At 47.9% G+C, this 13,050-nt stretch overlaps 1 non-coding gene across 1 annotated transcript; it reads left to right on the forward strand.

Annotated features, from left to right (window-relative positions):
• Positions 1-4,719: 4,719 nt before the first annotated feature.
• LOC142682116 (U2 spliceosomal RNA) lies at positions 4,720-4,912 on the forward strand. The gene has a single exon (XR_012853906.1). It is a non-coding gene; the product is annotated as a U2 spliceosomal RNA (small nuclear RNA).
• The last annotated feature ends 8,138 nt before the right edge of the window (positions 4,913-13,050 follow it).

Raw genomic sequence — 13,050 nt, forward strand, 5'->3', positions numbered from 1 at the left:
ACGTTAAGCTGCTGGGGAGAGTTATGAACGAGTGCGGTGTGTGGACCGTCAAATGGAAATTTATTGTTACGCTAATAAAGGACCCCTCCACCCAAGAAACGAAGCTACCACCTGCTCGTTTTAAACTTGGGAATGTGAATGGCGACCTCTATTTCTCAGGAATGCCAAACTTCTGCAGGGCCTGCGGTACCTATGGACATACCAGTTTTAACTGCTATGTCACCTGCAGGAACTGTGGAAGTAAACAACACACAATGAGAGAATGTACAGAAGAGAAAAAATGCAATTTTTGTCAAAAAACTGGTCATCTTTATTATGCTTGTCCACATAGGTACCGAGGCGAAGAAGATGAGCAACCCGAGGTGCCCCCACGTGCTCCACCAGCAGAGCAGTCCCGTCCTCAAGGAGGAGAACAAGCTGTTGCGGCGAAAGAGCAGAGAGGTACCTGGGCTTCAAGAGTACGGCTAGCCGAAGCCAAAACAGGTGCCTCTCAGCCAGCGACCTCAGGGGATAAAAATGAGCCCAGCGCCAAGGAAAAACGGCAGGCCAAGAGGAAGGCAGAAAAGGAGCAGGCCATCGATGAACCTGTGGCATCCCAGACGGCTGGTTGCTCAGGCGGTGCCGGGCCTGCTCCTAATCCTGGGTCTCTAGAGACCGACTCGGAAGGAGAAAACTGGGTACAGGTGGGTCCCCGTAAAAAGGGGAAGCAAGAACGTGCCAGTAGGAGGGAGACAGGGGAGGAGCAGATGGATACGTCCGTGCGGAAAGATGTGGCTCCTCCTGGGACCCCCTCCTCGCCTGCACTGGTGAGGAGGACGGGCACTGCTCCCTCCGTATTATCGGACACCCCGCCATGCGCACAACCTCCCCCTCTAGACCGGCCTTCACGGGCCCAGGGGGGAGAGGCGGGGCCCTTGGGGGACCCACCAGACATGGACCCAGTCGGTCAACCGAGAGAGACCCAGGTGAGGCTGTGCGAGTCTGGGCTCCCCGTGTACGAGGTGAGTGTTGCTGGCTCAGCTCTCAGCGACAGTAGTTCTTCTCCTGCCTCGTCCCTCTTTTCAGTTGAGTCGGATGAGGGCGGGGCCATGAGTTCAAGTGAGGTTTCGGGTATTGCTGGTGGAGGAGCAATCTGATTTTAAGTACGCCTATTATTTATTATTTTAAAATCAGAATTTTGCTTTAACTCTCCACGATGTCTGAGCTCATGGGAATCTCCCTCAACGTGAGGGGCGCCAAGTCAAAAGTGAGAAGGGTTGCTCTCTTCAATTTTTTATCTTGCCTGGCAGCCTCTGTATTTTTCCTGCAGGAGTGCGGCATTCCCCATACAATGAGATATGAAAATTACAAAAAGGATTGGAAGTATGGTCCATCCGTCTGGTCTGGATCCAACGAGTCCAGATCAGCAGGGGTCGCCATTCTTTTTAAGGGAAACGTTTTAATTGATTTTATTCAAGAAATCTTACCAGGACGTATTTTAATGGTTAAAGCTTTTATTGATGGTGTAAAGTGGCAGTTTTTAAATTTTTACGGATCACCAGAAAAGAACGAAAGAGCGAGGATGCTGGAGATTTTACCGCTTTTTATCAACACATCTGAGCCTTTTATCCTCGCAGGTGATTTTAATTGTATCCTGAGAGGAGAACGCCGGCTTACCAACAGTACGAGTAGGAACTATGACAAGACCTCTGGACTGCTCAAGGATATCGTGACTGATTTTAAATTAAAAGACATATACAAAGAATGTAACAGGAGCAGTCCAGAGGAAGCCGGCGTTACCTGGAGCAACGCCACCTGTAGCTCCAGGATTGATTTTATCTTTTGTTCTGAAAATTTACTGCCTTTTAATTGTGAAGTTTTAACCAATGTGTTTTCAGATCACAGGCTTTTATCTTTTAAAGTAAAGCATGATCTTAATAATATTGTATGTAAAAAGTCCTGGAAGATGAATGTTTCCCTTTTAGACGATCCACAGGTTTTAGCAGATTTTATTGAATTTTACCAAGAAAGCAGGCGGGTAAGAGACACACGTACTCCCATCAGTGCATGGTGGGAGAAAATGAAAAAGAAAATAAAAGATTTTTTTATTAAGAAAAGCGTGGCGAAAGCCAAAGAGAAATACGCTTTTTTTAAAATTCTCAATACCCGTCTGCAGACCCTGTACAAAATGCAAGATCATGACATAGCCGTTAAAGATGACATCACCAATTTGAAAAAGGAGATAGCCCAGTGCCTGGAGCAGAAAGGTAAAGAGATTATATTCCGTTCAAAAATACAACATGTGGAGGAGAACGAGACCTGCTCCAGGTACTTTTTTAAGAAAATAAATAACAAAAAGGCAATTATCAAAAATATAGAAGGGGTGTCAGATGTACAGGGTCTTTTAAGTAAAGTTCATGAGTTTTACACTGACCTTTTTAATGTTAAGACTGTGGATCATAATTTTATGCGTGACTCACTGAAGGAGATTACTACTGTTTTAGACCCTGTCTCCCAGAATTTTTTATTACAGGAGCTGACGGAGCAGGAGGTTTTAGAAACTGTTAAGAGTTTTAAAACAGGGAAAGTTCCCGGACCGGACGGTATACCCAGTGAGTTTTATGTAAAATTTTATGACATTTTAAAAGAGGATCTTTTTAACCTTTTTTCTGATGTTTTTAATTCCAAGATGCTGCCTAAGTCCTGGCGGAAGGGTGAGGTCTCCCTGCTGTATAAGACGGGTGACATCGCAGTTTTAAAGAATTGGAGACCAATAACCCTTCTAAATAGCGACTATAAAATTATGGCTAAAATATGTGCAAATAGATTAAAAGCCATAATACCCCACATTATACACTCTGACCAGGTGTGTGGGGTGCCAGGCCGCAGCATCTGGGATAATTTAAACCTAATAAAAGACGTGATTGAGGACACGAGGTCTAGAAAAGGTAAATTAGCCATTTTATCTATAGACTTTGAAAAGGCGTTCGACCGTGTCTCTCATTTTTATCTTTTTAAGGTTTTAGAACGTATGGGTATACCTGAAGGATTTTTATTATCTATTAAAGCCTTTTACAGAGAATGCACCAGCAAAATTTTAGTGAATGGTTTTAAGACACAGGACGTATTTTTAAACTCTGGGGTGAAGCAGGGGTGTCCCTTGTCCCCACTGCTTTTTATATGTGCATTGGAGCCTCTGTTATGCGCAATTCGCCGCGATAAGTGTATCCGTGGAGTCCCCCTGCCCGGGGGAGGCGGCGTAGAGGCCAAAGCAGTGGGGTACATGGATGATGTGGCGGTTTTATGTAGGGACGCCCTGTCGCTTCAGAGAACCCTTAGGCAAATCGAGTTTTACTGCTGTGCTTCCGGTTTTAAAGTAAACTTCAGCAAGAGTCATATTTTAAACATAGGAAGCATGGCTCTTAGAGATATACCGGTTCCTGTGTCTGATAATATTAAAATTTTAGGTGTCTCCTTCAGTGAGTACGACAATGGTTTTATCAGTTGGGACATGGTGGCGCAGAAGGTAAATCAAAAAATATGCATGTGGAACATGAGGAAGCTTACCATGGAGGGAAAAATTTTAATAATTAAAATGATAATTTTACCTTTGCTTTTATACTTAAGCATGGTTTTCCCTCCTCCCACGGTTTTATTAAGAAAAATTACTAAAGCTTGTTTTACCTTCTTTTGGAGTTCCAGAATGGAGAAACTTAAACGTGAGACGGTAATGAAAATCAAACCAAAGGGTGGCAAAGACTTTCCAGATTTTAATAGGTTTCTTTTAATCAAGTACTTTTGTTTCTGTCTTAATTCTCTTTTTAAACAACATCATTGGTCTTATTTTCTACGTTTTAATACTGGGTTTTTTATGCGAAGGATGGGGTGGTTTGAAATTGTTTTAACCTCACCTTATGCTTTTAATCTACCAGCAAATTACGTGATTTTAGAGAAAATAGTGGCCTTGTTTAATTTTAAAGGGAAAAATTTTAATGACATGATAAACAGTAAGAAACTTATAAAAGACATAAGAGGAAATGAAGTCGTCACTAATATTGAAAATTTTAATAATGAACGCTGTGCTTTTATCTTCAAAATGGTTAATGTGTTTTATCTTTTTAATACACAGATGGACCTGGCCTGGAGCTGCGTTCATCAATGTCTTCCATGCCGGGCATTCCAATTCAGGAGAGGATTCACGAGGTCTGCTGTCTGTCCGAGGGAAGGCTGCCAGGCTGAGGAGACAGTGCGTCATATTTTTTGGACTTGTGATTTTACAAAACATATTTGGATAAAGATATTCCCTCTAATGAAGAAGATGGCAGACCTAAAGGACTTGAGTTACGAAATGATTTTATATGGACTCTTTGGATGCCCAACCGCGAACCAAAAGACTATTGCATGGAAGACGATGAACTGCGTAAAAGAAGCTCTGTGGAAGGCCAGGAACATCCTGATTTTTAAGCACGATGTTTTATCTGTTGACGATGTTTTAGGTCTTTGTTTTAGCGAGATGTACATTTATTATTTATTAGATAAAAAAAGAAATGCCACCCTTTCAAATAAATGGTTTGTAAAAGAATGGAACTCCAATATATAAGAATTTGCCACCATGTCCCCTTTTATGTGTTTTTATGTAAATTGATTTTATTACTGTAATTCATTGTAAAAAGCTGTAATTTATTGTAAATGTTTTTGAATTTTAAGTAATAAATCATTGACACCCCCGCGAGGGGGTAGCCAACTGAAAAAAAAAAAAAAAAAAAAAAAAAAAAAAAAATCTGTTCTTATCAGTTTAATATCTGATACGTCCCCTATCTGGGGACCATATATTAAATGGATTTTTAGAACAGGGAGATGGAAATAGAGCTTGCTCTGTCCACTCCACGCATTGACCTGGTATTGCAGTATTTCCAGGACCGGTGCACCCTTTCTTTATGTGTTTACTAAAATCAGATTCCAAAAGTGCTTTTTGTGTTTGCCATTGTTTTTGTCTTTCGGATGGGATCTCCCCTTTTAATCCCATTATTTCAACACCTGTTGGACAATGCATTTGTACAGTCATGTGTGATAATGAGCTAATTTATTAAATGCAATTAATTAATACATTGCCACCTCTTGTTTTGTGTCGTCTGTGTTTCTGTGTTTCCGGCATTTCACATTGGAACAGCTCATTCACCTTCCTTGTCTTCTCTCCGCCCTCCCTCCTAGGTAGGTTAAAGAGCTGCACCTGAGCCAGCCACTGATTGATGCAGCACCATAGTCAAATAGTGGAGTGGAGTAGGGGAACAGCAAACAGCCATTAAAGCAGCCAGCCCGCCCGCCCGCCCGTCACAATGGACCTACCTGTGTACACTAGATGGATGTGATGGAATGTACTGTGGTCCCTACATTTCAAGAAGAAGTAAGAATTGCAGTTGCAACAAACCCTTGCTTGCCTACAAAGAGAGCAGCAATTTGGATTTGTTACTATGTTACCTGGAAGAATAACAAACTGTGCAAGGATGGAGGTTGTAGGAGCAAGGAGAACAAGTTGTCTGTAAAGTTGGTGGATGCCTATTTTCCATTTTGCAGTCCCTTGTCTCCCTCTTGTGGCCTCCTGGAGGCAACTAGCTGTGCAAAAAAAAGACAGCCTGGGGGCCGGCTGTTGCAGTGTTGCCCTCTCAGGCAACACTGAGTGACTGACTGAGCCGCACCGTCTTATATAAAGTTCAGACGGAACTTTGCACGTGTCATAGTGGAGACCTCAGGAGCCAGAGCCAGCTTTCTGACATCATAATGGGGCCTCAGAGATAAAAGCCTGGGCCCAGGCAGTGTTGGTCAGTGCTGCTCAGCAGGCAGCACTGGACTGGATTAAAGCTGATACAAGGTGTGAAAGGAGAAGGGGTGGCAGTGGGCATGCACTTACTGCTGCTGCTGCTGCTGCTGCTGCTGCTGCTGCTGCTGCCAGTGTTTGCACGGCAGGAGGGCATTTGGGCGTTGCCAGGAAGGCGTTTTTATGTCCTCCTCTTTCAGCACTGCATTGTGGTGCAAGCAAAATAAGCAAATCCTGTCTTGCTTCCTCTCCGGCCTTTATTCACCTCCCGCTTAGTAGCTGTGAGTGTGTGTGAGCCTGCAGGGCCCCATGGAATTGCCTAGGAGTAGGCTGAATCGCTGCAAGGGGTGAACAGCAGTATTGGGCAGGGTCAGTCAACGCGCGGCCCGTTCGGGTTATCGCTTCTCGGCCTTTTGGCTAAGCTCAAGTGGTTTAGCTGGGAGGTCCGTCTGAGTGTTCGCCCTTGGCCTTGTGGCATCGCTGGTCCGCCAGCTTAAGCCACCTGCTGCTTTAGGGGGTGATCCAGGAGACAGGGAAGGCGATCGGAGGACGAGGACAAGGAGGATTATGGCTGGACCGCCTAATGCACCCAATACAGTTCGGCTGTTTATCGCAGAGGAGAAGAGGACGTCGTATGGAATTTTGCATGTGCAACAGAAGGTGTTGGAAGGAATTCTGGGAATGGCACACGAATCGATCTTCTGTCTTCAGTCCTTTCCCCAGCAAGGATTCTTTGATGCAAGTTTTTCCACCGTGAGTGAAATGAGGACCTGCTACCTCCGGAGTCAGGAGAACCTTTCCCATCCAGAGCTGCAGGGAATTGATTTTGTCCCTTGTGAGACCAAGAAAAAGAGGATCCCGGTGGTAATCCACATGTACAATCCTTTTGTTGAGGATGAGGAGATCCAGGCATTTTTGGGTCGTTATTGTGCCTATGTCTCTGGTGTGGAGAAAAGGAAGAACATTCTTGGGACTTTTAATGGTATGAGGAGGGTTTGGGTGGAGCTGCGTCCAGACCCAAATGGGCATGATGGTCTGTGCCACCCTCCCCAGAATTTTGCTATTGGGAACAACAGAGGTTTCCTTCACTACCCTGGCCAGCCGGATTTTTGTAGGGTGTGCTACGCCTTTGGCCACACCCGGGAGAATTGTACCACTGGACAGGTATGCAGAAACTGTTACAAGCCTGGACATGAGACTGCCAATTGCGAGGAGGCACGTAAGTGTCACTTCTGCGGATCTGTGGAACACCTGGCCAGGCGGTGCCCTAAGGTGTATGGAGAGGTACAGAGGTCCTATGCCGGGGTCGTGAGAGGTGAGATTGCTGCCTCCGGTCCAACAGCGCCACCTGTGGTGGAGCCGGAGGTTCATGAGGCGGCTGTTGTGGAGGATGTTCCTGTTGCGGTGATGACGGAAGCTGTTGCAGTTCCGGACCTGTTGGTCGCTGAAGGGGAGGAGGCTCAAGCTCCATCTGAGTCCTCTGGAGATCCGGGGGAGATGCAGGTTGATAAATCCTCTCTGAAGCGCAAGGAACCAGAGAGCGTAGTTTCAACGCCATTGAGTGAGCGTATTGAGGAATTTTCCAGTCCGGGTGGGGGAGGGGGAGATTCATCGGCTGCGGTGGACTCTGACTCTTCTACCTCTTCTTTTGGGGCTGGCTACCTTGAGAGCGGTACTGTTACCAAGTTGGCGAAAACCATTCACTTCACAAGAGGTGTAGTGGGGAATAAGAAGGAGAATGTGGCTCGTACTGCTGCGGATGGGACTCCGACGAAACATAGAGGAAGGGGTGCTTTAAAGAAGTCGTGAGGCCCTGTGTTTGAATTGTTTTGACTTTCATTTATAAATAATGCATTTTGTTATAGGTTCCTTAAATGTCCGGAGTATCAGGACTGCAACAAGAAGAGCTGCAACTTTTGATTTTCTGTCGAATTATCATTTTGATGTTTTATGTTTGCAGGAGTGTTGTTTGCTGGAGGAACCTATAAATGCTACCTGGGCCTTGGGTCCTGCAATTTGGTCAGGATCCCAGGAAAGAAACGGGGGGGTGGGAATATTATTTAAAAGTAATGATTTTGTTGTGAAGAAGGTAATTCACATAGTTCAGGGGAGGGTTTTATTAGTTAATTTTGAGTATAGAGGTGCCTCTTATAAAGTTATTAATGTCTATGCTCCGACTGGACGGAGAGAAAGAGCAGAGATGTTTGAGAAATTATATTTTTTCTTGGGGGGGAGGGAAAATTGTTTCCTTCTGGGAGACTTTAATTGTACAGTGAATGCAGGGGATAGGAGTAATGTTGGAGGGGGAGGTGATAGTGGGGTGGATAGTACTGGGAAACAATTAAATGAAATTGTGAGTTTATTTGAACTTAAGGATTGTTTTCGTGAAAAAAATGATGGTTCTTTTGGTTATACGTATTTTAGTAATACTGGAAATATATCGTCACGAATTGATTTTATTTTTTGTTCTAGGTCATTAACTGTTATGGACTTTAAAAGGAGGAGGATGCCGTTCACGGATCATGCGTGGATCGAATGTGTGGTTAAAAGTAACAGTACGTATGAATTTGGTAGGGGTGTATGGAAATTAAATGTGACATTGTTGGAGGATGAATGTGTTCGGGAGCAATATAGGAGATTGTTTGGGATGTGGCAATCAAAGAAAGGGGAGTTTTTTAGTGTGATTGACTGGTGGGAGTGGGTTAAAAGGGAAACAAAAAGGTTTTTTGTAAAAAAAGGGTGTGAAAGAGGAAGGAAAGAAATGGAGGAGTATGAGAGATGGCAAAAAAGATTGGAGTATTTGTATGAACTTAGACGGGTGGGTATGAATGTTGAAGGTGAGATTGAAGAAGCGCGTGATTATGTTAAAAGATGTTTGGAGGAAAAAGGTAAGAAAATTATTGCACAAGCTAGAGTGGAAGTAAGGGAAAAAGATGAGAAATGCACAAAGTTTTTCTTTAAAAAAGCTTTTAATAAAAAAACTGGAATGGTGAGTGTGTTGAGAGAGGATGGTGTTGAAGTGTTTGGTAAAAATGAGATTCTGGATGAAGTATGGAAGTTTTATACGGATTTGTTTACTGAGAAGAAGCGTGATTGTTCATTAGAGCGTGAATGTTTGGGGTATGTGGATAAACAGTTGGATGAGATTGATCGGAGTTTTTTGAGCGAGGACATAAGGAAGAGTGAAGTAGAGGATGCAATGAATGGTATGAAGAAGGGGAAAGTAGCAGGGAGTGATGGTTTGCCTGTAGAATTTTATTGTGTATTTTGGGATATGATTGGTGATTATGTATGGGAAGTTTGTAAGGAAGTTTTGGAGAGAGGTAGGTTGTCAAAAAGTATGAGTGAAAGTGTGACGGTTCTTTTGTTTAAGAAGGGGGAGAAAAAGAGTTTAAAAAATTGGAGGCCGATAGCGCTCTTAAATTGCGATTACAAGATTATATCTAAGATTATTGCTAATAGATTGAGAAGTGTGATTGACTGTATGGTTGGTGAAGAACAAATGTGTGCAGTGCCTGACAGGAGGATTTCTGAATGTTTGCTGGGTTTGAGAGATGTGTTGTGGGACAGAAGAGGCTGGACGCAGCCTGCAGGGCTTAAGGGGAAGCCTCCATGACCTCACTGGTAGGGAAAGGGTTAATAGGTAAGGGAGAGTTGGAGGGAGAGTTAGGAGGAGGTGGAGGAGGGACAAGGAGGAGTCAGGGGGCCGTTGCTGAGCTTCCCGCTGTTTGCGGCATTGAGCCGGAAGCAGCGGGAGGAGTAACACAGGGAGAGACAAGCTCCCCGTTGCCCGCGCTTATAACAATGTCGGAGGCCGTATTATTAGAGCGGCTGCGTGCCGCTGATGTGCACCACGGTCCCGGATGGCTTGAGGAGACCGTGGCTGCATTAACTAGGATCCCGGACGCCGTTTCGCCACGCCAGGCCCGGCGTTCGGGGTCTGTTGCAGGGGACAGGCTCCCCTCCCCCGGCCCCCTTACTAGCATTACTATGGCGGCGGGGGGGGAGTCGGCAACAACCGCTCCTGCTCGGAGCAGGCTGAGAGCGTTGCCGGGGGTGACGGCGACTCAGGCCGGGTCGACCCGTCCCTCCCGGCGGTCCCGACCTCCAGAGCGCCTCAGTCCTGAGGCAGTCCCGCGGACACGGCGTCGCAGAGGGAGCCCGATCTCGGACGCTGCAGGCCAGGCAGCTGGGAGGACCGCCCCTTCCCAGGCCCTGCGTCCTGGCAGGAATCCCAAGCCGCGACGGGGTCCGGCGGTAAGCAGGGAGTCGCAGGCCGGGCTCCCTGTCACCCCTCCCCCATCGGATGGAAGATTCGGAGGACAAGGTACGGCCGCCCCGCCTGGTGATGTTCCGGCCAGGGGGCAGGCTTCTTCAGGATCAGCGAGACGGACGTCTAGATCTGCAGCGACGTCGAGGCAACAGGTCCGGTCGGAAGTCTGGGTCCCGGCGGTCGGGCGGCAGGTTGCCGGCCCATCGGTCAGCGCGTCCTCATCCCCGTTCCGAAGATGTCGTTTGGATGGACAGTCGTCGGCGAGAGAAGAGCTGGAGGAAGGTGAACTGGACGTGTATCGTCGAGGTCAGGATGGTCCGGCTGACGGGAACACAGCGCCTGTGCAGCCCGGTGAGTGTATAACTCCATCATTGTCATATCCAGCGATTTTTATGTCGGGTATCGGCGGGGGGGCTGCTAGCGTCGCATCGGTGGCCGGTAGTGGCGCGGGCGGGCGCGATGGCGCGGGTTTGGCAGACTTAGTGGGTTGCTTGAGAGAGCTGGTCGGGCGCCTAGATAGGGCGGTGGCGCCGGTAGTCACGGAAGTGTCCCCGGCGGTAGTTTGGGAGGGTCCCAGGGAAGGGGGATTGTTACAAGCGCGGCCCGTAACGGCGGTTAGAGAGGCGGTCGCGGTGTCGGTACAGACCGAGGCGCAAAAAGATGGCGATCGGGTGCGTATTGATGATCGCGCTCGTGGGGAGGTGTATGTGTGTTTCGAAGGTCCGTTGGGGGCGCATTTAAAGCAGGAGGTGCGTGAGCGGATCTGGAAGGACGAATATGTAGAGATTTTTTCTCTCTTGCCGCTCGCTAAATTTAATTTGGATAAGAGCAAGCGGGACGAGAGTAAAAAGGACGAGGAGGAACGGCGGCGGTATAGGCTTATCCCGCAGACGTTCGTTAATTGGTCGCAGGCGTTCGCCATATTAGCCAGTGTGATAGGGGAAAAGGCGCCGGAAAATTGTTCGGCGTTGTTTTGTTATTTTGATGCTATTGGGGAGGCTCATAGGGCGTATGGGGGCCAGGCGTGGCTGCGATACGACGAGCAATTCCGTCAGCGAAAAGCGGTTCGGCCGGCGATTCGGTGGGACCAGAAGGATATTGCTCTCTGGTTACGGGTTACGGCTCCGGTTAGGCAGTCCTTTCCCGGGAGCGCCGGCCAAGGAGGCCAGTCTAGTCAGGTTGGACAAGGCGGCGGGGGAAAGGCAGGGTTTTGCTGGCAATTTAATGAAGGCCAGTGCAAGTTCGGGGCCACGTGCAAGTTCAAGCACGTGTGTTCGGAGTGTAATGGTGCATCACACGGGGCGGCGAAATGTATGCGGAAAAGGAGGTCAGGGAACCAGTCCTCCGCGGCTGGTCAAGGGGGTGTCACCGGTGAGGGTGGAAAAGATGGCCCCTTATCTAAATGAGTATCCGGACAGGGCGGCGGCTAAGTTGCTTTACGAGGGTTTTCGTGTTGGTTTCGTTATTCCCCCGCCTCCTTATGAGGTTCCGGTTACGCGGAGGAATTTAAAATCGGCTTACTCGCATGCCAAGGTCGTGTCGGACAAATTGTTAAAAGAAGTTTCGTTGGGTCGCATGTCAGGGCCTTTTGTTGAGTCGCCAGTAAAAGATTTAGTTGTGTCCCCGTTGGGTATTGTTCCTAAGCGCGAGCCCGTAAAATTTCGTTTAATTCAACACTTATCGTATCCCAAGGGTTCGTCGGTAAACGACGGGATAGATCACGAGTTGTGCTCCGTAGCCTATACCTCATTCGATGAGGCGGTGGGGTTAGTGCGGGCTGCGGGTCCGGGCGCGCTGCTAGCAAAAACCGAAATCGAGGCGGCGTTCAGGTTGTTGCCAGTTCATCCAGAAAGCCAACGGCTGTTGGGCTGTTTTTGGAATGGGGCCTTTTATGTGGATCGGTGCCTTCCGATGGGGCGTTCCCTTTCTTGTGCGTACTTCGAGGCGTTTAGTAGCTTCGTGGAGTGGGTAGCGAGGGGAGTATCCGGGGTCGACTCGTTGATCCATTACTTAGATGATTTCTTGTGCGTTGGCCCGGGGGGTTCGCCGGTTTGCGGTAATTTGCTTTATGCACTACAGAAGGTTGCGAGGGATTTTGGGATCCCTTTGGCGCCAGAAAAAACGGAGGGCCCAGTAGCGACGATTTGTTTTTTGGGAATTGAAATAGATTCGGTGGCAATGGAGTGTCGTCTCCCTGCGGATAAGCTGGGTGCTTTGAGGCTGGAGGTACGGCGGGCTTGTAGACTGAAGAAAATGACGCTGCGGGAGCTTCAGTCGCTGCTGGGGAAGTTGAATTTCGCCTGCCGGATTATGCCAATGGGGAGGGTGTTTGGTAGACGGTTGGCAGCGGCAACGGCGGGAGTGCGAGTGATTTGAATAATTTTACGGATGCGGCTGGGGCGGGCGGTTTTGGAGCTTACGGGGGAGGTCCGTGGTGCGCAGGTCAATGGCCGGCTAGTTGGGTGTCCAGCGGACTCACGCGGAATCTGGCCCTGCTCGAGCTGTTCCCCATCGTGGTGGCGGCAACCATTTGGGGGGACAGGCTCAGGGATAAGAAGGTTCGTTTTTTACTGCGACAACATGGGGGTGGTGCTGGCCATTGATAACATCACGGCGTCCTCTCCTCCTGTAGTTCAATTGTTGCGACATTTAGTGTTGGTATGTTTGTCGTTGAACGCGTGGGTGGTGGCGGTGCATGTGCCGGGGGTACGGAATTGCATCGCTGATGCTCTTTCTCGCTCGCAGTGGGACCGGTTTCGGCAATTGGCACTGGGAGCGGAACGTCTCGGTTTGGCTTGTCCGGAACATCTTTGGGATCTGGTCTCGGTCCCGTAGAACAACTGATACAAAGGTCTTTGGCGCGCACGACGTGGAGTGCTTATTCTGCTTGTTGGAGGCAGTGGGAGGAGTGGGTAAGAGAGTTGGGTGACGTCAATACGGATAGAGACAGGTTGGTGGCACTTTTGTACTGGTTAGGGGACGC

This window comes from Rhinoderma darwinii (genome assembly GCF_050947455.1).
Source record: "Rhinoderma darwinii isolate aRhiDar2 chromosome 2 unlocalized genomic scaffold, aRhiDar2.hap1 SUPER_2_unloc_7, whole genome shotgun sequence".
NCBI lineage: Eukaryota > Metazoa > Chordata > Amphibia > Anura > Rhinodermatidae > Rhinoderma > Rhinoderma darwinii.